Below are 25,352 nucleotides of genomic sequence, written 5' to 3' on the forward strand. Positions count from 1 at the left end.
ACTGTCCCCATCTATTTGTGATTTTAAGATTTAAAAAAAGAATAGAGTTTATTATCTACATATGACATCCTTTTATTATCTATATCTAATATTCCACATTTCCTCTGATTTATCATCCATTTGAACATTGAAAACTGTTCACTTATATTTTGCTGGATTATTTTTTTTGAGAACATAAATTACATATATTCATAGTAAACAGCATTTAGGGTAATTCTTGAGGTAACTGAATATGTCTCCTGAAACTTTGGTAATCTCTTTAAGAAAAAAAATCTAACAGTTGTGAATTAGATTAGTCTAAAAATATAGCTTAAAGACAAATCAAACAATTTACCTGATCTTTTGTTTCTATATACATTAATTAAACACTCTTTTCAACCTACACTACATTCCAGGGTCATAGTCAGAAATCCAAGTCTAATAGCTCAGCAACCATTGTTGTCATTTGTGTCAAGCTATTGCCCCCTGCAGGTTAGGCTGAAAGCGCAGGCACAATTTGGCCAAGTCCTCAGGAAATTTATGGTAGTCACGTTATTATTCACTCTCTCCCAATATGTAAGTAGAATTGACTTTTTAACTTTGTTTGTTTACGTTATAGTCTAAACTATTTAGTTAGAGATAGCTAGTAAATTTTTAAAAGTGAGATTTAACAATAGGTGATTTCAGTTTTCCATCTGAGAATTTTGCTGGGTGGAGCAGACCATCCACTTTTTTGCCACACAGGAAGTACCTTGATGCACTTAATAGTTTTTCGTCTTCCCTTACTCTTTTCCACAAGATACAGTAGAACTTAAAAAACAAATGCAACAGGACTTGGATTATGATTTCTCGATAATAAAGAAAAAATCCTGGGCAATTTACTACTTGATGTCAGTGTGCTTTTGGTAGACACAATGAAGTGCTTCAAATCAAACCCTTTCAGATTCTTCCTACTGCTGATATGATGGGGACAATTACACTGTTTCTCTTGATTATGAAATGAAACATAATTTCAACCTCCATGCTCCTGTCATCCCATCCTCCTTCCCTACAATCAACTTTTTCAAACAAGGCACCTTGCCAAGATGAAATAAATTTATTGTTGACAGAATATAAATTAAATTGCATCAACTTTTCTATAGTATTAGAGAGTAGAGCAGTTTTATGGGAATGATTTCAGAGGGTTTATAAGAAAATTCTTTTATATTTTGGATGTCATGATATAACTACTCACACTGACTTGTAAAGAACCCTACAGTAGTATTTCTCTATTATTAAAATACATGTCTTATTGAGCAATGGGATAACATTATGCAAAATAACAATTCTAATGCCAAATTAGTAATCAATAAGAATTTTATACAGGGAAATGTTATAAGTACTATTTCCACTGGTGTTGAAGTAGTTAGAAACATGAAATGTATTGTGCTATCTTAGAGTTATCTGAAATGCTCACAAAAGATTTAAAAAAAGGATAATGGCAAAACTCAGGGCTTTCTCAGAGACATTTTTACTCTAACCACTGATTTTTCCAGATCCTCCAGAATACAAACATCGGATAGGAACGGGAGATGACTATGTCATATTTTAAACAAATCTAAAAAGAAAATCAACCAACCCACCAAGCAAACAAAACAAAACAAAACAAAAAAACATGAATGCCTATCCTTGTTTTGTTACATGTTTAAAGCTTATTAAATTTCAAAAGGCATTACATCTATAAATTAAGATCTGTGCCTCTACAGTTCATTAATACTCTTGCTCCAAGCAAAGACAGGCTTTGGACTAGGTTGTTGGACTAGTAATTGCCTAAGTTGTAGCCAGAATAGCCATTGGTTGCCTGCAGCTCACATTTCTAGTTGTCTTTGGGTGAACATTTTTCAAGAAAAGAAAATTTACCTCTCTTTCAAAATTATGTATCCTATATGTGATTTGATTACACATGATTTTATATATAGAAGCACATTGCTATTGAGCCAGAACATTTCAACTATTTTCATTCCAATACCTATGGTTGGAGTTGCTTTTAAATAGCGTCTAGAAAAAAGGGATAATGTTATTTGACCTATGGATCTGAATCAAGGGGAACGTTTTCCAGTTCTCCTCATGCAGATTGCCCAGAAGTATCCAGAAAAACACAATTCTCTTCCTCTTATTATCATCACTACTGTTCTAATTGTTTAGAACAGGGTTCTAGAAACCTTTTAGTGTCCTGTTACTGCCGGAATCCCAGGGTTGTTAAGACATTCCTATCCTCAGAAGCGAAAGACCAAGCAATCTTATTCATATGCATCCTATGACGCAACTCAGTTTTGACTTGGCGGGTCTCCTGTGCGTGCGTGTATGTAGGTTCATCCCCAAAGAGGTTATTTCGAGGTTTTCAAATGCTAATGGAGTGAGAGTGGTGATGGAGTGCGCTGCGTGGGTGTGGGGAGATCTGGGGAGACGGTGGCGAGGGGCAGTAACCTTACACAAATTAAAGGACATCACTACTTTAACTGCAGATCAAAACCATTAGTTGGGAGAGGCCCCTTGAAAAGACACACTGCCTTCCTCCTCCAGGCCGAAGCCGGCCGCAGACGGGTCCCAGAGCTCGCGCGGTTTAGAGCGAGGGTCCCGAGCCCGCGCGAGGCCAGTTCTCGCGGGCGGCCCTCTGCTGAACTCTCGTTTGGAGAAGTGAGTCACGCGAGTCCGCAGGCCCCGGGCGCCATGGCGGAGGAAGGTCGCCCGCAAGGCCCGCTGCGCCTGGCCCGGCTCGCGGTGCTCAGACGCCCCGGGGCAGGGCCAGGGCACCGCTTTGGCCACAACGATGCTCGTTTCCGCGGCCGCACAGCCTGCCAGCGCTGGCTCGGACCCGGGCCTCCTCAGGGACAGTAAGGAGCAAAAGCTCAACCTCCACCTGGACCTCAGGTCGAGGCAGGGGAGCAAAACCCAGGTGCGGTTACACACGACAACGACCCACAAACCGCTGCCTCCCTGGGCTACGTCGGCCTGCACTTGGCAGCCTTAGAAGCTCTCTATCGGGCCCTCCAGAGTCCCGGCCGGAGACCGCGGCTCGGCCTCCAACTCTCCCACGAGTAAGGCTGCCAGGGGCCAACGTTGACCTGAGCCGGAGGCCAGAGCCAGGCGGCGCCGCGGGACTCGGGAGCCGGAGCAAGGCGGAGGCTCGGACTCTGTTCCTGAAAAAGCTCGACTTCTCCAGAATGTGTCAAGTCTAAAGCAGCTCCAGGCAGGCTCCGCGAACTTTCGGGGAACCGGTTGTGTGGCTCACCCCTATTAGCCTTCCTCCCGTCTGCAGATCCCCTGCCCTCCCCAGTCCCGGGCCGCGCCGGCTCAGCCCGCGGAACAGGGAGCAGCACAGCGTTAAGCAGAGCGAACGCGCCCCCTACTGGCCGGACGTAGCAGGCGCGAAGACCCGCTCGGTTCCCTCCGCCCCGCGCGCGCAGCCCCGCCCTGACCCACCCAGACCCTCCGGCGCCCCCGGTGCTGGAGTCTTGTGGAAAGAAAGAAAGAAAAGAAAACAAAACAAACACAGCGCCAAAATCCACTCTCACCTCGTCTTCGTCCCAAAGGTAAGTGTGAGTGCAGCCTCTTTCTCATGCTTTTCTCTGACCCTGGTCCTCTGGGAGGGGAGACAAAAGCCCCCTCCTCCTCCCGCCCCAACACAAGAAATCATGACTGCTTTTGAAAGCACGTTTTGCAAGCATCAAGATCACGCGCGTACACACACACACACACACACACACACACACACACTCCCCACACCACAGTCAGCCAAACCCACACTTACCAGACCGGAAGAGAGCTACTGATGTGCATGTTTCTGGAAGCATTTCATTAGCTGTTGGAGGAAATGTTTACTAACGTTTCAGGTGATAGGCAACAACAGTAATTTTGTGAATTGGAAAGTAGAAGGAAGAAGAAAGATACCCTTAGTTTGATCTTCCTCCCATACCTAGACATGAGTCTACCTTTCAGTCTCAAGTCCTAGCATGGGCAGAAGAGTTCTCATCCTACTGAGAGATTTAGCCATTTCTGAGAGGGTGTCCTGTGTCCTGTTCTCATTCTTCACCAGAGAAGTGGGGGGAGAGATTGTTTTCTTTTTCTAGATAAATCATGACTTAGTTCTGTATGGCTTTTTGAAATTAGTGTAACCTTGAAATAGGCTATATGCTTTGAGAGACAGGTTTTTCTGTGCTTAGGTAAAAGTTATTAAAAATCACAATGTTTCTTTTTCTTCAGGTAACCTTGAGTTCGAGATGGACATAATATTGTTGTGACTTTCAGTCATGTCTGTTGCCTCTGAATGTTTACTATCTTTGAAGAAGGAGCATAGTTTTAAAAACTTAAATAAATTTAAGCAAATAATAGGTACAGGTCTAGTGAAGGATCGTACTACATGCTTCCACTCCCTTCACACACTCTTTTGGAGAGAGCAACTAAAGGACTGTCTCTGAGGCTAGTTTATAGTAGGCAAGATCTAGGAGAGTATCTTTTTAAATGGTGTCTGATTTCTTATTTGTTATTTTCAGATAGATGACAGAATATTTGACCTTACAAGGAAGAGAGTGAGGCTGATATGAAGTGCGCCCTGACATCTCTCTTTTATATCCACCAATCCAGGAAATCTGAGCAGGTCATAGAGAGTTCGAACGCCTCCAGAAGATAACAATATCAACTATAAAAATAAAAGCTAACATGTATTGAGTGTTTATTCACTGCCAAGTGCTATGCTGCAGTCTTTGCCTTCATTATCTCATTTAATTCGCATTGCAGTCCTGTGGATAAGGTACTATCATAGTTTCTCATTTTACAGCCTAGGAAAGTAAGGCTTAGAAAGGTTTCTTTATGTGACCAAGGTGACAACAGGTGGTAATCAGAAGAGCAAGGACCTGAAAACAGGCAACAGAAAAATATCTTGATAAATCGTTCTTACTGTATTAAATTAAGGCTGGAACTAAACTGATATTTTAGGTTTGAGTTTTAGTCTTTCATAGAAAAAAAAGATAGATAACTTTTCTTGAAAGAAACATTTGATAAAATGGAAGTATTTGTTCTAAAAAATGCTTATTGTCAATTCCCTATCCCCATTTCACAGATGTGAAAACTGAGAGAATGAATCATCTTTGCTACTACTGTAAAGTGCATAATGAGACCTTAATATCAGACTTTGTGATTTTAGCTCCTTCCTCTATGCATTCTATTTAACCATACTGCCCAAAGACAGAAAGATCCTTGGTTTTTCTATAATGCTTAACAGTACATCAGTAACAGCTCAGAGACTATATTTCTCGGTGAATAAGTTTTCTTTCACCTTAATCGTGAATACCTTTTATACTGAAAGAATGCAAATGTAGAAATAGTGCTATTCTCAGTGGTGAATTAAATGACATAAAAAGTGGCAAAAGACTAAAATAACTACATCAGCTTTGTTTGAAAAGCAGTTAAAGCAGTTAAAAATATATATGAAAAACCCGTCTCAGTATGATTTTGGTCTTCTCCACCTCTCAAGACCCATCCTACCCTACACCAGGAAAGTCATTCCACATTACATTTCTGCTAGCTTTTGTACATAAAAGAGTTCAACACTCAACAAGGTTTTGGTGCTTTTCATCTCCATTCACATATTTTTTCTTTGCTCTGTGAATGGTTCCTGTAAAAATGTCGAACGAATCTCGAGTGACTACTTTAATGCCAAACAATACAAAACAAAACAAAACAAGACAAAACATTTTAATTGGCAAGAGGTTTTTGACTGGCATACACATTTTAACACACACAATGCACTGAAGTATATTGTGTAGAACTGATTTACTCTGTGTTGTAAACTTAGCTTAGGTACAGAGTGTGCTTCATAAGTGATCTTAGGGTTCCTCCATTTCAAAGTATCAGAAAAAGACAGATGAACTGCCTTAAGTCACTGATTGGATTGCAGCCCATATGTCTCAGCTTTCTCAGTCGTTTGTGTGAAACTTATTTGGCCACATGGCCTCTTGTCATGTTGGGATCTGTAATTTTTCCACTGGTTTAACTTTGTTGAATATGATCGTTAATGTCAGGTTGGGAATCTTCTCCTTTTCACCTCTCATTAAAGCCCTAGTATTAATATCAGTTTGGAACTGTTGTGATATATAATGAAGCTTGCTTGTTTGTGTGAATTTGTACCATAAACATTCTCACAGCGTTTTAAACTTTAGGTTTTTTAAAATTATCTAGTCTAATCTTTTTATTTTACTGATGGATAAATTGATGTCCTAAGAGGTAGCAAAGAATTTTTAAGGTCACCCAGCTGGGAAGAGAGAGAAGGCGAACTGGAGCCCACATTTTCTGTATTCAAGCTCTGAGGCCGTTGCATTTCCACAGCATCACATTCCTTCTTACTGACTTGTCGGAGACTCAGTCACTCATTCAACAACTAGTTATTGTCATAAATCCGGCGACTGTCTTAGACATTAGGAATTCAACAAAAGGAAATTAAACAATCCAGAAAAAAGGCCTTAATTTGTTGAAACATTCTAGTGTTGGACAAAATTAAATGCCAGTCTTATCAATCGTTACAAAGACATTTTATAAAAACCTTTTTCTTTAAAAAATCTTTAATATGTTAAACTGTGCAAGGAAGACAAAACATACTAATGTTCTTCCACATTTCCTGGTAAACAAATTTGGGGAACCCTTAGTGCCAAGTGATAAAATTATTGATGGGAAATGAGTAAATGGACACAGTAAATCTTAACCAGGTATTTAGGGTCCTCTCAGGTGCTCTATTAATGGGTCAAGAATTATTCTTTTCCATAGTCTTTCTGTAATTTGAGATTAAACGCCTGTGTATGAGCTGGGGTAAAGAACTAATAAAGAGATCAGAGGAAATCACTCACCAGGGTATTTTTTTAAATGATACATTTTCAGGTGTATGTTAGATTGCCCTAGTGAATGAACCAAAGGGCTGGAGGAGCACTAGCTTGAGAGTTTAAGGCAGAAGCCTCAGGGTCTATAATAATTAGTTGTTGTGGTTGACTAGACTTCCAATAGAGCAATAATAGAATATAATAGTTATACTATAATTAATAATATAGTCTAATAGTATAATATATTATTTAACAATATGATATAATAATTTGTTTATTTCACATTTCTGTCTTTATGTTAGTCATGTGACAGGCAGGACTGACTGCAATAAACTATTGAGTGGCCTATAGTGGGGGCCATCCAAATCCAGTTCACTGTACTGTGAACTATTAAGGAACTTTTAAAGAGTTTCTTTTCATGTTGCTTGAATGTCATGTGTTGGCAAGGAAATGGTTCAGTTGGATCCTCAGGAGAGTCACGGATCTTTTCCCTGCCTCCAAGTGTAACCAAAAACAAACTACATCTGCATAGTGTTGAATTACAGAAAAAATGGTTGAATTATTTCTACTACTTGTATTACTGAGATTAGAAGTTGTAAGTAAAGAAGTCTGAATTTCTTTCAACATATTCTGCCTGCAGGTCAGCTGAAGAAGCAATAACACATTCCCCCTCTATGATCACTGAAAAGAGTAGCAAATCTTAAGTAAAGGAAAATATGAGACCTGAGATTTTTTTGATCTGCCTTAAGACCCAAGTGAGCTTATGGAAAAATTATGTTGGAACTCCCAATGGTGTGACTAAGGTTACCTTTCTGGAGGGGCGAAAAGGTCTTTGTGGACACTGCTTTTGGAACTAGCCCTCTGTAGAAAGAAGGAAGAGAAAAGGAGAGAGTGAGTAAAGACTGAAGACAGGGAAAAATATCTCTTTGGAGGCAGAGATTGAGTAACAAGCGAAATTTTTAGCTTTCAGGTTTATTTTTTCTGTACTAGGTACATAATAATATTGCTTTTGTATCTTTAAATCCATACGTAGCTAGGTATTAAACTCTAGGAATAATCTGTTTATAGAAAATAAAGCCATTTCTATTTGAAAACAAATGAAAAAAATAATTATTTTTCCCCAAATGTGTAGCCTTTTAATTGATCAAATGCATCCAAGAAATTCTGCCGACAATTTGAGCACTCTGTAGGTGTTGTTGCTGCTCTAAATTTGTCTGCAAGAGGAATTGTAAATGGTATTTACCTTTTAATTAAACAAAGCATCTTGCAAATTAAACACATGTTCTTGCACATCAAAATTTAGTTAACATCCTTTTCATTGTTCATCCTGCTGACACTCTGACAGCATCATGAGTCCACACACAATATAGAATCATGCTGCTCCCCCCTCCCCTGCACTTTGCATTCCTCAGAGTAGATGATATCACATGCTAGAGTACACTCTGTAACTGACTTCTAATAACTGAGCAGCTTTTCCCATTTAATATACTTAATATTGTGTAAAATATGGGACTATATTGGTGTGTCCAGAACCTGGAAAGCTTTGGACACTGATCTGACATATGTCTTATAATCTTACACTGGAAATTTGACAGTGAATGACAGAATACCTTAGAGGAATATAAGAGGCTGATAAAGGCAGAAGCACTGCACATGAATGCAGAGTCTGGTTTCTAATAGCTACATACTTTTTTTTTTACATGCATACCAGTAATTTGACATTTATAATTCACCATGGAGTTGAATTTCTGTCATTTTTTTACTGTCAGGTCCTCCACATTTTGAAATAAATGTCCTTTCTAATTATTATATGAATTTGAACTCCAACATTCAATTGTTCCCCCTGTCCCTTGTAATGGAGTACTACATTTAGCTGAAGTCTGATTTGCAAAACCATTTAGGAAATGTGATCATTTCACATGTATTCCCACAAACTATACATGGGGACCCCTTTCCTGATTGTACTCTGCCTTACTTGTGCAAGTACAATTTAAAACTCATCCATCAGTACTATTTCCAAGAAAATAAAGTTATTAATGGCAGAATGAAACTAAGATAATTAGATATAGTCTTAATGGACCAAAAGTCAGAGATTTTTTTCAATAAAGCAAAATTGTAGTTAACAACGGTCACTTGATTGTACTGGTATTCATTAATCTCTTATTTCTGTTTATTTATGGTTTATATAATTGAAATAAAGTCATTTGCTTAGAATATTGCAAAAAGAGAAATGCTTTTTGCTTTGAAAAGAGGCATCTCAGAATAAAGTTAAATAAAATCCAGAGTGAGAGGAAGTCTTCCTTAACATTGTGGTACCCTGGCATTTGTTTTTTAATTGAGGGATTATTTTTACTGTTTGTATTTAGTTTTAAGGTTCAGGTAAAATGCTACTCACATAAAAATTGCTTTGAGGTACAGAAATGTGGACATGGGGGGAGGAGGGAACAGGCAGACCCTTAAGTGCCATCATAGAAAGCTTCAGTTCAAAGGAATAGACTACCATCTTGTTTTGTCTTAACCATGCTTTAAAAAACAGGTCAATAATAAAAACACAAATGTGTGAATACAGAATTTTATATTTTAAGTAGGTTTTTATAAAAATATTAGTGGTCTGATGCTTGTTGATTGAAATACACCTTCACACAAATAAAATGTCCTTTCTTGATTTCAAGGAAACAAGTAGAATGTGAATGCTGAATTCACTCAGGTAAGACTTAAAATAACCAAACTTATTTTGCTAGATTCAGATAAGACCAAAGACTGAGGATTTTGTCTGGTGATAAAATTTTAAAATATTATTTGCTTTTATACTAGCACAACTTCTGTCCCCTTATTTAAACATTTCACAATTTAACTGGATACCGTTTTCCAACTATAAAGAAAATTTATGCCAGCCGACAAGTTTCAGAAATATTGACTGGAACTTTTACTGATGTGTAAAATGTGCCTGAACTGTAGACGTAGATTTTCCGTCGGAAAAAAAATTTTTTTTTTAAGTTACGTATTGATCTTTGAGCCATTTGGTTTTCACTAGGCTTATACAAGATAAAGCATTTTTTAACTCTTCATAGAACCATCCAATGTGTAATAATTTTTGCAAGTGATATGTATTACATATAATCTTTGAGATTTTTATGACATATTCAATAATGTGCTCCTATTTTATGTATCAGTTTCCAAAAGGATAAATGAGAATTAAAAAAAAAAAAATGAATGTCTTCATGAATGCTGACAAAATGGCTAATGTTTCTTTAGTGCTTGTTAAGTGCCAAGGTATTGTGCTGAATATGTGACACATTCATTGCATCTTACCCCAACCCCATATAGAGGTACTCTGAGGGTACTGAGACTGAAGGAGACTGTACGCCTTGTTCAAGGTCATCCATCTAGTAAAAAGGAGAACTTGCTTTCAAACCAAGTTCTGACTTATGAGGCAAGACACTATCTACATCGCTATGTGGTTATTCACAAATCTCATTTACCAAACATCTACCATGTAACAGACGCAGTACTTAGTAATTTACAGGCTGTAAAATCTAAATATGACTTATCACCAAATCTAAGTCATATATCTAAGACAAAAATTTTGACTAAAATGTCCTTCTGGATTTAAGGTAAGTGTGGAAGTAGAAGGGCATATAAGTAAGGTCAACATAAAGCAAAACTGCAAAGTGGCCCAAGCATATCTTCAGTGTCTTTTTATTTCCACTTTCATGCCTTCCCCAAGTCTACTTCCCATTCTAGTAAAAAAACTTCCAGAAGATACTCCCACAAAAATTTCAATTTGACTAGGAGCATTTAGAAGACAATAGAAGTTGAGCTTTAAAGCAACAGATTCATTTGTGCATTCGTTTACTCATTGATTCATTGATTTTAAAGTATGAAAGGAATATGAGAACCAGAGAATGTCCTGGAAATCATATAGTTCAAAGGTAGGAAACTGGAAGCGCTTCAAATATGGCCTACAATGTGGTTTTTCTCAGAATATGTTACTTTGAAAAATGGAATTTAAATGCCTTTAGAGGGGGCATAGATTGTCCAGCACACCATAATTTCCTTGCCAACATAACTATATTCTCATCTTTGTTCCACACATTTCCTACGTGGTTCCTTAAATTTTAAGTTTATGGCTGCAGATAGCCCAAACGTAGAAATTTTTCGAGAGGGCTGGGTCCAAATAAGTTAGATTTCCCCTCAAGGTCAATGCCATCATTTTCTTTCCAACACCTAGGACAATGCTTGGCACATAGGAAGCTCATTAAATATTTATTGAATGAATGAGTGAATGAATGAATTAATGTGACAGAATCAAGACTATAACCTAAGTGTCTGTGGTTCCGATCCAGTATTTGTTGTGCCTTACCACTTTATTCTCAGGAGAAATGGTGTAACGTTTCTACTTCTGTGTGCAGAAAATTGGGCTCTATCTTTTAGTACACGATTTTTCTTTTTCTACCTAAATCAAATGAGGCCTAAACTAAAAGCAATTCAGCCAAAGGAGATTCATTCAAAGGTCGGTTTCAAATTGAAATCATGTAAACACAGCAACTAAATGTACAGTACTTTCCAGAAGACCCAGAAAATCACATTTACTTCCAATAAAGTCATGATTATTGATGTAGTGTACCATCTTCATCCCTGTAAGGGAAAGGGACAGAGAAGCATGAGAAAAATATCTTTGCCAGGCTTATCAAGAATGTTTTAGGAACCTAGAGAAACCTTTGGACTGAGCTGATTTTATATCCAAACATTCAGAAGAAAAAACTAAATAAGCCGTTTATCTCTATGATTATTCTATACCAACATCTGCATATTGAGAAAATAATTGATTACTTTATTCATCATTTGTTTATATATTTAGTGTGATATAACTTTGGGCTGATTCTTCTGTCGTTGTTACTGTGTTTCAGCCATATGACTGCCTGGAGAACCTTGGGGTGTCCAGTAGGGATAACTGTATAAAGTAAGAGAAAAGTTATGACTTTTGATCAGGAATGAAAGCGTTCTTAAGGCAGTAACCATGTTGCCATAGGTATGTTAGGTACATTGGTTTGGCATATCAAATGTACAAAGTCAAGTCAGGGTATATCTGATGTTGATCTGAGACCAGGTCCTCATCTGCCGTGTAACCATCTGCATGGCCATCGCATTACCATTACTTGCTGCTTCAAAGCCTTCAACACTCCTTATTTTCTAAGGACAAATTTCAAAATCCTGACCACGTCAGTTAAGACTCTGTAAATATTTTTTCAATGAAAATATTTTTTCAATGAACTACTGAATATTCGCTGACATACATTGTGTCCTGTGTTCACCCAAGAATTCTCCGAAGTCTTATTTTTTTTTTCTGACTAAGACTTTTTCCCATAATACTCTGGGAAAGCCCTTCTCTCAATTCAAGTGTGTCTCCAGCCTTACCTCATCAATGAAACTATCTCTGTCACTGTTCTTGAGCATCCTCTGAAAAGTTTGATGCAATCACTCTCTCTTCTTTATTATATTGCACTGCACTTTCTCTGCTGCTGTTACGGCATATACCACATGTTACCTATTTTATGACTATTGTGTACATGTCTGTATTACCTATGTCATAGACGTTAGGTATCTGCCTGTGTCACCTATATTATAGCCAGTAGGTACATACTTCTCCCCTAAAATATGTAAGCTATGTGAAGAAGGGATTATATATATTTTAATCATTGCTTTCCATGGCAGACTTAAACGTTGGGTTAATCAATCAACTAACCATATTGAACTACTAAAAAAAAAAAAAAAAACTGAGAGGAAATCTTATCTTTTGAGATACATCCATAGTGCTACCATTTTTTGTTTCTTTGAGTGTGACTATTAAGTTTTCTTTTGTTTTTTTTCTAACCTTTTTGTCCTTTTTCTTACTTTAAACAATTTCAAAAGAAACAATGAAATTGACACAGCAAATATAATTTTATATTTCAAGATGGTTATATTTACTCTGTTCATGTTGATATCATTAAAACATTTTTTAGAAGTATCTCCTCTGGAATTGTTTTAAAAGTCAGTCTCATTACTTCTTGCCAGCCTTTAGTTTTGGGGTTCATTTGGTTTATCAAAAAAAATAATCTGTGTTCAAAACTTGAAGATTTTCAGCAATTGAAAAAGAAAAGCCGTAAATTCCAAATAAGGGTTATTGTTTTTTTTTAAAAAAAGATATACTGAACCTAACCAAGAATATTATATAACCATTAATATAATGACATTATATAGGAAATTTGAAAATTATATAAAAATTGTTCATTATCTTTTTTGATTTTTCTTATTAGTGATGATTTTTCTTTTTTTTATTAAAAACAAGTCTACAGAGAATTCAAAAGAATAATTCAGGTAACACTGACCTTATTTTATTTTCATTGAGAATCTTGTAATTTAGTCTTTATGTCTAAGATGATTTCCCTCTTTTAAAAAGTAACATTTCTCCCTGAGTTTATAAATTCTCACCTCACATCTTTATAACTTTTTTTCCATTTCTGTTTCGAAGTTTAAGAATTATGATTTAAGTTATTTAAAAATCTTCATATTTTCATTTAAGATATTTCATTCAATTTCTTTCTGCTTTATTGTAGTTTCATTAAGGAAAATATAAGCTGAAATATTTTGATTCACTTTTTTATTTTTCTGGTTCAGTAGTTTTATATAAATGTTGTTTGACATGGTTTAATTTATTGAAATAATTTTTTAATCATTTTGATTAATCAATAAATTCAGTTTTAAAGATCGATAGAACCCTATAGTACCTAGCACATATGAAGCATTCAACATAAATTGTTGAATGAATTGTTGAATGTTGATAGCAATGATACCATCTTAAATACATTATATCTGAGATTATTGTCATTTCTACCATGCAATGGAGGGAAGAACCTGGAGGGGTGTTTTTGGAGCTTTATGGACCAGGCTTGGAAGTATTATGACTATTTCTTTTGGAGAAAAAAGTCACAAGCCACACCTAAAGGCAAGAGAGAAGGGAGGATAGGGAATAGAGTGTAGCTTAGTGTAGCTTAGCCTAGCTTCCATTCTGTTACTGAGGTAGAAGTTTTGGAGAACAGCCTTCACCACAGCAGGAGAAGGAATTAAAGCCTATTTTTCTACCTGTCTGTAAGGTCCTTTGCATTTGGATTATTCATTGGTTAGTATTATTTTTGAAACTGGTAATTCTTTTCGGTGTATTCTGTTATTTTCTAATTTCTAATTGATTTTCTCTAGAAAAAATAAATAGATGTTAAGTGAAGACATGCGTGTGAAATATTTTCATTAGAGTGGTTGATTATACAGCGTAACTAAACAGAACCCATTTCAGCCATCGTGATACATGGTTTCTAGCCAATACATGACTCTGTTGAAGCAACTGAAATAAGACTAGTTCTGTAAGCATCTAGATCCTCCTCATTCTCTTTAATTTATAAAACTAGGGTAGAAATTTTCTTTCTAAATTTCCTATAAGGAGTCTACTAAAAACAGCCAGCTGGGTTATGGCCCTCCCATTTCACTGACCTTACAATCTGATCTAGACTGTGCCACCAACTATTGGGAGTGCATCCTTCCACATGATTGCTTTTCCAGTTCTTCATAACCTATTGGCAATGCTGCTTTCCTCTTGTTTTCACAGCCTGCATCTTCTGTCATTAGGAAGATCATAAGTCCTGTTTAGCACATCACTAACTACATTGCTCAGCAAATTACTCCTATTTCTATTCCTCTGAAATATAAACAGAATATAAGACAAGGTAGGTCAGCTTGACAAATGTTGACTTTGACTAGAGAGAATTTATGTCTACTGCATTGGCTGAGATAAGTTAGGCTTAATCACACTTAGCATCATCATTAATTTTCTCTCAATTTCTAAATGATAACAAATCAGTTAAAATGTGTACCTACTCAAGAGTAAGTGACTCAGCTTTGTGGTTATTATACAGTAGAACGAATAGACTCTTCAAATTATTTATTTTTATGAATAAAGAGCAAGACTTAGAGAAAAATGTGTATGGAATCCACAAAAGTAGGTAAATATTAGACTTAGCTAATTATCATCAGATTTAGATAACTGGGTATAATTGTTTAATTTAACAACTAAGTTGGTTGACCAAATCTAATGGATTAATTTGTGGCCAGTCTTGAGATAGACTATAGTCTTTTGGAAGATTAGGTCAGTATTTATGCTTAAATCTTTTTTAGTGATTTATATAATGAAAATTAATTTTTTTCTAAAGAAGATAAGCAGATCTTCATTATTCCCAGTATCAGTAGCTTCAGAAAGACCCTAATTTTAAAACAGTTTGAAAAAAAAAATAAAATGATAATCTTTATTGTGTGCTTACAGTGTACCAAGTATCAAGCTAAGTCTTTCACTCATTCAACAAATATTTTCTGGATGTCTTACAGGTACTGAGGACAGAGTAGTGAAGAAAGAGATATAAGTCTCTAGAATTTACATCCTGGTGGGATGAGACAAAATATGATAAAAAAGTAAATTAATGGCATGTTCTAGTATTATAAACACTGTGAAAAAAAACAGAGGAGAATAAGAGAGAACAGAAGTGCTGGAATGGGGCTGAATTTTTTTTAATTGAATGGGTAGTGTAGAATTGAACATATTAGTAGATGAGGACAGTCACAGATTTACAGATGCCCTCCATCTTTCCTGGGTTCTTTCTCTTGCCAGCCTGTGTTTCATATCACTGGCCTGTCTTTGCAATTTGCTCTCACTGTCTATCTTCTAGTTGATACTGAACCCATTCCTCTGTGTCAGGATGAGCAAGGCTTCTCCATCTGGACTACAGCTTTACCTTTTCGGCTCAGAATGTAGCCACTCTTCTCAAATCCTAGCTCCACCAGTCGGTCCAGAGAAATTCCCTTCCATTTTTTGTCACTTTTTAGGGCAAATAGCTAAAAAAGCCAAATTTATCTGAACCTCTCAGTTTCTCTTTAGCTTTCTCTTTACTTGCCCAAGTTTATACAATTTTAAAAGGAAGGGTGGGGATTAAGTAAACTTTTTATTGAAAAATATTATTTCATAGATTATGATGACTACTTTATTTAATACTTATGCATGTAAAAATTTAAGGAAATGATATTATTCCTCCCATATATGAGGGAAATGAGTCTTAGAGGTTGATTTGAGGCTCTAACCCAGGCCAGAATTTTTTTTTTTAAAGAAAATAGTTGTTTTTACATGATCCCTTCACCTAATCTCATCAACCCAATTCTCCAGACACCCATTTTACCTCTGCCACTCTTTGAGAAAATACAAAAATCAGATATTTGTAGGGTTTGTATTATTTGAAACTGTTCATTTCAGGATTAGATTTGATTTTTGTAACAAAATACAGCTGACTATAGAGTTGTAGTTTTAAAAGAATAGGAAAGTACATTCATCATACTGGCATTTTCAGATTTTACCTTCTCAACAGTTCTTTAATATTGGTATTATTATTATCTCTGTTTAACAAGGAAGTAAAGTAAGGTTTGGAAAGGTTTCATAAAATGTCTAAGGTGTCTTGTCTAGAAGTAACAGCGCTTAATTATATAATGAAAGAAGTAGTAGTTCAATTAATTTCTTTTAACAAAAGCATTAACCAAAACAACTCCCCAAACTGACTATGTAAAAACATGTTACTACATAGATTTTGATAAAGTGTAATATTTAAGATTAAAGAAGAAAATTTATATAAAAATCAAATTGGGAAAATCCCTGTATAACTTTCATTTTTTAAAAAATTTGGAAAACTAATATGCTTTTACCATATCAAGTGAAATGGAATTTAAAAAGGTAACAATTGTATAATTACATGTGTTAATATACACCTAAAAATCTTCCATGTTTTTTGCTTTTGTACTTAAATATTATTTTTGGCAAATATACACATACAGACACAACATACAATAAAAAAGAAATAGCTTTTAATTTTAAATAAACTCAAAATATAAAATGTGTTCTTATTATAATGAAAAATGAAATGGTTTTAAAAACTCTTCTTTTTAATATTTTAAAAATGTAGACTCTGAGCATGAATGTTGCTTTAAGAAAGGTAGTCATATTACAAAAATAGAACTTGTGCCTGTGATGTTGCAGTTGCCATGGTTACTACAAATTTGTTACTTAATAGCAGAGCAAATAGATTCATAAACATGCTAATTATATCTGATACTTTTTTTTCAGACTGTTTTATATGAATATGCATATAGTTTACATAAAAATGAATGTCCCCATCCAATAATTTTGCAAGTTCAGGAAGGTTTTGCTGTGTTCTCTCTGATATCGTATATGACAGTCTTAACATAGGAAAAAAGAAAAGACAATTTTCAGGAAAATGATTTTATGATTCACAGGGTAGGCAACTGTGGTTTTTAATGTAAATAATATAACAATTTCCAAATGCCAAATACTTTACTACCTAGTCAGTCCTTAGAAAGGTTGGAGTTTTGGATTTCTAATAAAGCTCTTATTATTCTGTCATTTCATTTAAAGAAATATTAAGAAAAAAGTAGGTGTGGTAAAGGAATGAATATATATATTGTCCTGAGTTTTTGACATGAATCATGGTATAAAATTTATATATGAAGATGAACATAGATTTTATAACTACAATGTTTTCCTTTCTATAGCTTAAGTATTTGATAACATTAAGTGCACACTATGAACATTGCAAAAACTCAAGGACCCTGATCTGTCTTTCTCTAAAAAGCAAAGCTACCAACATAATGAGAATGGAGGAAAAGTCCTCTGCAATTACAAAACTATGAGAAGGGGGCCCAGATTACTCATTGAGCAAGAGCACATGATATAACTCAAAATAGACATAGGAAAGAGGCTGTGACCCTTCCTAAGAGAGGATTTGCTTGGGAGATTTGTGATTTCTGTCAGGACCTTGTATAGCTCTGTGATGAAAGAGAGGGAATATATGTGTCTCCAGAGAGTGGCACCGGGAGGGGATCTTTGCCCTAGTCTTGTGATCCAAAATGTTGCCTCTCTAACCGCTGTTACATCTCCATTTAAAACAATGTCCCAGTTTCTCTTTTATTGACACTGACTTTTGTCTCTGTTGATGAAGTTCTAAGTAAAAATACAAGCTAGGTGCTCAGAAACCAAGTGCTATTTAGCCATATGTATGATATTAACAATCAACCACTTATTTGTTTATGCTACATTTTTCACTTTCACAACCAAAGCACATAGAATTTTGTTGCTGTATTTTAGATGTTTGAACATGTCAGGCATATTGACTGAAAAATCTGCTCTGCAGCTCACTGTCACCTAGTGATTGATATCATCTGTAACAAGATAAAATGTTATGGCATCATAATTCTGTTTGATGCAAGGTAATCTTTGATCTTTTACTATCAACAGAAGATTATAACGTATACTTAGTATGATAAATAATATCCTTTCACTGATGTCAGAGAAAGAACAAGTTTAATTGATAGTGGTTTCAATAGCTAGTGTTTTATTTGCATTTTTTTTTAAAGAATAAACATCTTATAAACAGAAAGATGACTCTTAAAATATACTATTAAATTATTATAATTTCTATTTGTTAATAATTAATTATTAATTATTCTTTCTTTTGCATTGAACTAAAGAGTAAATGCATAGCCTTGAGGTAAATTTTCATTGGAGGGCATCATGATACTGAGGCACAAATTAGAGGCAATAATTTGCCAAAAGATTATGGAAATAAAAAAATCAGGAATTGAATGTTTGGCATGTGAAATATTCCAAATAGTATAAAAAAACTATCTTCTCTTTTTTTAAAAAAACCTGGAGTATATACTTTTTCCAAGTGCTTGATAGATGTTAGCTCTCAAAATTATTATTATTATTATTATTATTATTGTTTTATTTTTTTAGGCAAGGCAACCCTTGGTTGACCTCACAGATTGCAAAGACCTTGTCAGTTTACAAGCCCTTATTTATTTTTTTATGCTTATAGCTCCTGGTCTTCATAGGTGGTCTCCCATCCAAGTACTAACCAGGCCCGACCCTGCTTAGCTTCTGAGATCAGATGAGATTGGGCTTGTTCAGGGTAGCATGGCCATAGACTCAAAATAATTATTTTTATCATTATTAATTGCAGTTCTTAGTATATGCTGTGATCTTATGAATTGCTTAAAGTGTCCCTTGTCTGCCTAGAAAAATTCTTCTCGTATTTCAAGGTGCAGCTCAATAGGTGTTGCTTCCTTTGAGAGGTTGTTCCTGTGTCTCTAACTCTGCTCTTTGGATAAGATAGTTCTTCCTCTCTACTCTCTTAGCATTTTGACCATGTTCTCATTATTATTATTTTTCAGTTCCTTGAAATGACTTGATGTTTGTATGACATTGCATTTGAAAATGCTCCTTTGACCAGGCACCAGATCTTGACCATCTCTGCCCTCCATGTTCACTAGGTGCTCAGTAAATGTTTGTTGGTTAAGTTTCAGAGCACATGAGTGAGAAGGCTACGTGGTACAAAAAATAAAAAGGCAGAAAAATGAAGATGGGGAAAAAATAAATTTGTGACTAAAGAAACTAAAGAAAAAGAAAACACGAAGTCTACTTCTAGTGTTAATCATTTCCATCCAGAATCTTACAGCATTATGGATATATTTGCGGACTTTCAGACATATTGCACTAGTTTAAGAATTGTGTGGGCCCTTCACTTTTCCTTTTCTGGATATTGGTAGTAGAGCAGTTGTAAAAACATTTCCATTGCCTGCTCTGCTTCAGTTCTCACAATATCCTTGTGAAATAGTCAGGTTCAGGTATCTATCACTTTTTTATAGAGCAGAGAGGTTAATAGTTTGCTTAGGGTCACACAGCTAAAAGACAGATTACAGACTCAATTGTAAACATCTGACTCCAGATAAAAGGCACTTTCACTGATGTCATAAGCCTCTCCTGAGACTGATTACAAATGTTTTGTCTTCTATTTAAGAAATGTTTACATTCAAAACCTTTGATTAATGTTTAGCTAGCTATAAAATAAATAGATTCAATGATGTCTGTGGTTGAATTTTGTGTAATATACAGTGTATCATTTTTAGTTTTTGCCACCTGAAATTATATGAGAACATTAGAAAATGAGAACTCTGAAAGCTTGGTACAGCATTTTCAGTCAAATATTTCTGTGTTTCTGCAGAATCCTCTTATTAGGGTTTATTGCCATGGCTAAGGATTTTTAGAAATAATTTTTCTCTGAAGTAGGGAACAGTAAAAAGTTGCATAAGTTCATCTTTAGTGTTAGGTTTGTATATACAGGCCAATATTATTCACCTTATCATATTGTATTTATTCAGCTTGTGAAAGGAAACTATCTCTGAAAATACCAGCTTCCCTTAGACTTTTTGCAGATCATTGTTCTCAGAGAGATATTAGATGTCATCTTCCTTTAACAGGTGAGAATCTAGGCTTTCTAGACAGTTATGAGCAGTATTTTGAAACCAAAGCTTCAGTTAACTTAGATCCACAATTGCTGTCAGCTATAATAACTTAGAAGCATAAACTTTATGGCCAAGGTGACTTAAAAGATTGTCCAATGAAATCTCTTTACACAAGAAGAAATTGTGATCTGGAGAGATTAAGATGTTCATCCAGTTTCACATGGCTAATCTATGGTGCAACCAGGACTTGAATCCAGATTACCTTTTTTCTTTTCAATATTCTTTTCTCTACAGTGTGCTAACTCCTTGGTAGATATATCAGTTATCTATTGCTGTGTAGCAAATCACCCCATATGATGGTGGTTTGGGGAAGTTGTGACCACTGCTGTGCAGCTATGCTAGTGATTCTATCACAATGATAAATTTGCATACTACTAAGAAACAACCTCTTCACGAATATGTATAAAGGCTGCTTTTCCAACTATCTGTCTGATCACTAAGTCACCAAGTGATATACGTATAGGATGATGTTGTAAGTAAAATGTATGGTTGTTTAGTTTGAATTCTATTTCACCAAAGAAATGATTCAACATCATTTAGCTAGAACTGCATACGAAATATGTTTATTCAAACATAAAATACCCCAAATCCTACCAGTTTGAAGTTTATTAGAAAAAAAAAAAGACAAATTTAGAGACAAAGACTGTGGATTTTTCCACATCAGCTGCAGCATTTTACCCCCTCTGGTAAAGCAAACATTTAAGATTAGAGGAGTCAACAGTATCTTTTTTTGCATAGATTTCATTACTTTCATAAATGAAAGTGAATATGTAGACTGGAATTTAATGAAGCCAGATATTTGTGCAATAGTTTTGGACTTGTTTGCATCCTGTTTCTCCAGAAATATCTTCAAAAGAAGTAGGATATGAAAAAAAAACCTCATGAAGTTATTACAATAAGGAATTGTTAAAAATAAGAACATGGCTAACCCTGTGAGAATGAGGATAAATGATCTTTAGAGGATTTGAGGAGAGTATTTTACAGCTGAAATGCCAATGTTTTTTACTAGCTATCTTGGTTCAGTCATTAGTCTGAGAAATGAATTTCAAAACATGTTCCAGCATAAATACAAGATGTGGAGCAAGTTATGGATGATGAATCAGAAGAAAAGAAGCTAACTCATTTTGGTATAGCCTGACTTTTGTTGGGCCCAAAAGTTGCAATTTCTAATAATGTATATCAAGCTTTTATTACCAATTTTCTGAAGAACTTTATTGAGAATTAATAAAATATGCCACTGTTTTTTTGGGGGGGAAACAAAAACAAAAACTTTAGTGGCTTAAAATAATCATTTTATTTGCTCTTGTTTCTCTTGATCAGTAATTTTAGCTGAAGTCAGCAGAGTGGCTTTTCTGTGAGTTTCACTTGCGGTTACTCATGTGAATGCAGTAATGTAGAGGCTTAGTGGGTCAGATAATCAAAGATGGCCTCACTCACATCTGGCTGTTGACAAGGCTCTCCTCCCTCTTTGTAGCCTCTAATTGCCAAGAAGCCTGACTCAGGCTTCTTTACATGGTATTATTTAGTTTCCAAGGGGGTGACATTGGAAGCTACAAGTCCTTTAAAGGACAGGACATGGAACTTTTATAACGTAATATCTACCACATTTTATTGGTCAAGGTGAGTCTCAAGGCCAGCCCAAATATAAGGAGAGGAGAAATTGACTCTACCTCTTGATGGAGGGCACAGAAAAGTCACATCGCCAAGAGACATGTGCACAGAAATAAGAGGCTTTTATGCCTCCCTCCACATACACTTTTTTTTTTGCAGCATATTTTTAGTGGACATGCCAAATGGTCTTACCATTCTCTTGTATCTGTATTGTATACAAAATAATACTCTAAGGTGCAGAGAATCTAATTTCTGTTTTACTGCAGGTAACCCCTATGGTTACATATCATAGAGACAAGCCTTTTCTGGCTCAAAATATTGGCAATACTGATATTTTAAAGTTTTTTTTTTTTCCCAATGGGATAAGTTGACAATTTTATAAATATATATATTTCTTATTTTGCTCAAGAAGAGGTTGAGGGTAAAACTGGTTCTCTAGTAAGTGTCTATATTTTGGTTTCTGTTAAATGATAATCTGTAATTGAGAAGTGTGCCAACTAGAACTGCCTCAGACTGTTTTCAGCTCTTTTGTTCTCAATATGTAATATTACTTACAAAGAGCATAACTGGCCCTTTCCCAGATAATCAATCATAAACTAAAGAGAAAAAGACGGTTTTTAATGGAATATTGAGAAATGAAGAAATACTTAAATAAGTGGGGTAGGGGAAGGATGGAGAGAGTAACCTTAGTGACTGTAGAGCTGTTGTGTTACAGCTCGAACTTTCTAAGCATTCCTTTGTTATCTAACCTTACACAGTTAGGGATGCCAAAGCAAAAAGCAATGTAGGTGGTTAGGGACAAACATTCAAACCTAATGTGTTTAGGTACTTAATAGACAAAAAAGTTATTTAATTCTTAAAATAATTCTATTAAATAAAGCTATTATACCTATTTCCCAAATTAGAAAACAGGATCGAGGTTAGCAATTTATCCAAATTCATACAGACAGAAAATAACAGATGTAGAATAAAAATACAGAAAAACTTGACTCCAAATTTTTATTATTTTCTTCTATTTAGATAGTCTTTTGATGTGGGGATATCAACATTATTATTCCTAATTTTTCAGCAGTGTCACAAGCAAAGGATGATAAATAAATAGGCACAATAAGCTACAATTATTCAAGAAACACAAAGAAGACAAGCCACATTGTAACTGGTAATTGTTTCACTATATACATTTATCAATAAGTTCATGAAAATATCTCGCACCTCCTTTCAGGGAAAATGAAATTTGGCCAATTCATTTCACTGTTTCAGAGTAACTTCTAGGTGGAATGTGGGTTGGTAATGAACATTAATGGATTATAATTTTGTTATAGTAAATCTTTAACTTGGTTTTTAAAATATTAATTTAGAAGGCTAGGTTCCATGGTGAAGGAACAAACTACCTCAGTAAGAATCGAATCCAATATATATATTTTTTCATATTACATCTCTGAAATCAGAATTTGTCTTATAATAAATAAGAAAATATTTTGTCATATTTTAACTTTTTATGGTCTTTGATTCAAAATAATAAAAATGGCAACAAACTCAAGCAGGTGGTATCACTATTTTCTCTCTTTTATATTTGAAGTAACTGAAGCACAAAAATTTATGTAGCTTTTCTAGTGCCACACAGGTAGAAAGTATTAGACCGAGGATTTGAACCAAGGAGGTCTGAACAGCAAGAAAGTCTGAGATAGTGAAACTATGCCTGACTTTAGAGTATAAAACGTAGCAAGTGTAGAAATTTGGAGAATGAACTCATTATGATTGACATATCATTGAAGAAATTTTTCCATACCCTATTTTTTATTTCAACCTTTTGTATTTCCAGCTAATTCACTGCGACATTGTTGGCCTTCTCCTTTCTTCTTCTTCACCTTTCTTTCCTCTAATTTTTACTGTCCACCCCTCCACTCTTCAGCTTTCCCTACTACAAAGCTTCAGCTAGCCTCTTAATCAAATCTTATACTCCCTTCTCTTTTATAGTTTCCTTTTCTCTGCCTAGCAACCCCAACAATAGATGAATCCAACTTTGCAATTTCTCAAACAGAGATAAACACACAACTGGGCAGATCCCCTCCTTTTTGTATGCAAAAGGTAACATTTTAAACATATGTATATGTGCAATATGTTTGTGCATATAGATGTATATGTGTGTATAATCTAAATAGAATATTTTTGGAGAGGAAGAAGGTTCTCTTGGGAGATTCATGTGCATGTATGTGTGTGTGTGTGTGTGTGTGTGTGTGTGTGTGTGTGTGTGTGTGTGTGTGTATACGTGCGTGCTGTACATGGAGTTTTTCACTTAAAATATGTTTTGGGGTTCTTACCATGGCTGTATACAGAGACTGTCATCATTTTGTTTGCTCGCTTTTTTAGTAGTTGCATAGCAGGCTGTTGTATGTACTGTGTACCATAGTTTATATTTAACAGTTCTCTTGGTCTGTATCCAATTTTTTGCTATTATAAGCAATGCTGCAGTGATATCCTTAGATATTTGCCATTTTTCTTATGTGAAAGGTTGTAAGTCAGTTCCAGAAGTTGGTTAAAAAAAAAAAAAAAGTAAAGCATCAGTAATTTTGCTGGATATTTCCAAATTACATTCCAGAAGGCTTATACCACTTTATATTCCCACCAGCAGTTTATGAGAATGCCTATTTTCCCATAACTTTGACAACAGAGTATATTATCACATTTTAGCATTTTTGTCAGTATGGTAAGAAATGATAAGAAATTATCATGTTTGAGAATGTTTGTATTCCCATTACTAAGATTTGTCTATTCACATCCTTTGCTTAATTTTTTATTGCCTCGCTGATCTTTTTCTTCTATATATTGTAAAGCTATATATTTATGAGGGGGACCCATCCTTTGCTTCTGACATCAGCTGCTATCTTTGTCCCCACTTTGTCTTTTGTTTGACATTTATTTTTAGTGCTTTTAAAAAAATGTAGTATAACCTACTACTCCATTTTTCTTTGTTTCTAGATTTTCGAGTCAGAATTAGGGAGAACTTACTCCTCCAAGATTATAAAGAAATTTGTTCATATTTTCTTCTGATACTTTTATGATTCTACCTATATATTTATACCTTTGATCCATTTAGAGTTTATCTAGTTAGAGTCAAAATTTGTCTTTTGATGTTTATCCCTTTATTATAGTAGCATTTATTTAAAATTTAATCCTATCTCATTGATTTGAGCTGCAGCCTTATAATAAATTGACATTTCTATTTAGATCTACTTTTGTACTTTTTCTTTGTTGTTTCATTCATCTGTCTCTTTATTCATGTGCCAATATTTTACCGTTTTAGTTTTGTTAGAGCTGTCTGTTGGGTACTTGAAATGTGGTTAATGTGAAATAAGATGTGCTATAATATAAAAATACACATTGGATTTTAAAGACTTTAAATGAAGAATTAAAATATTCCCTTAATTTTTATATTGAGTACATGTTGAAATGACAATATTTTGG

The 25,352-nt window shown here is 35.0% G+C and overlaps 1 pseudogene; it reads right to left on the bottom strand.

Moving 5' to 3' along the window:
* Positions 1–18,781: 18,781 nt before the first annotated feature.
* LOC120608031 (uncharacterized) lies at positions 18,782–18,900 on the bottom strand (annotated as a pseudogene).
* Between the last annotated feature and the right edge of the window lie 6,452 nt (positions 18,901–25,352).

Source organism: Pteropus medius, unplaced genomic scaffold (genome assembly GCF_902729225.1).
Source record: "Pteropus medius unplaced genomic scaffold, Ma_sr-lr_union100, whole genome shotgun sequence".
Taxonomy (NCBI): domain Eukaryota; kingdom Metazoa; phylum Chordata; class Mammalia; order Chiroptera; family Pteropodidae; genus Pteropus; species Pteropus medius.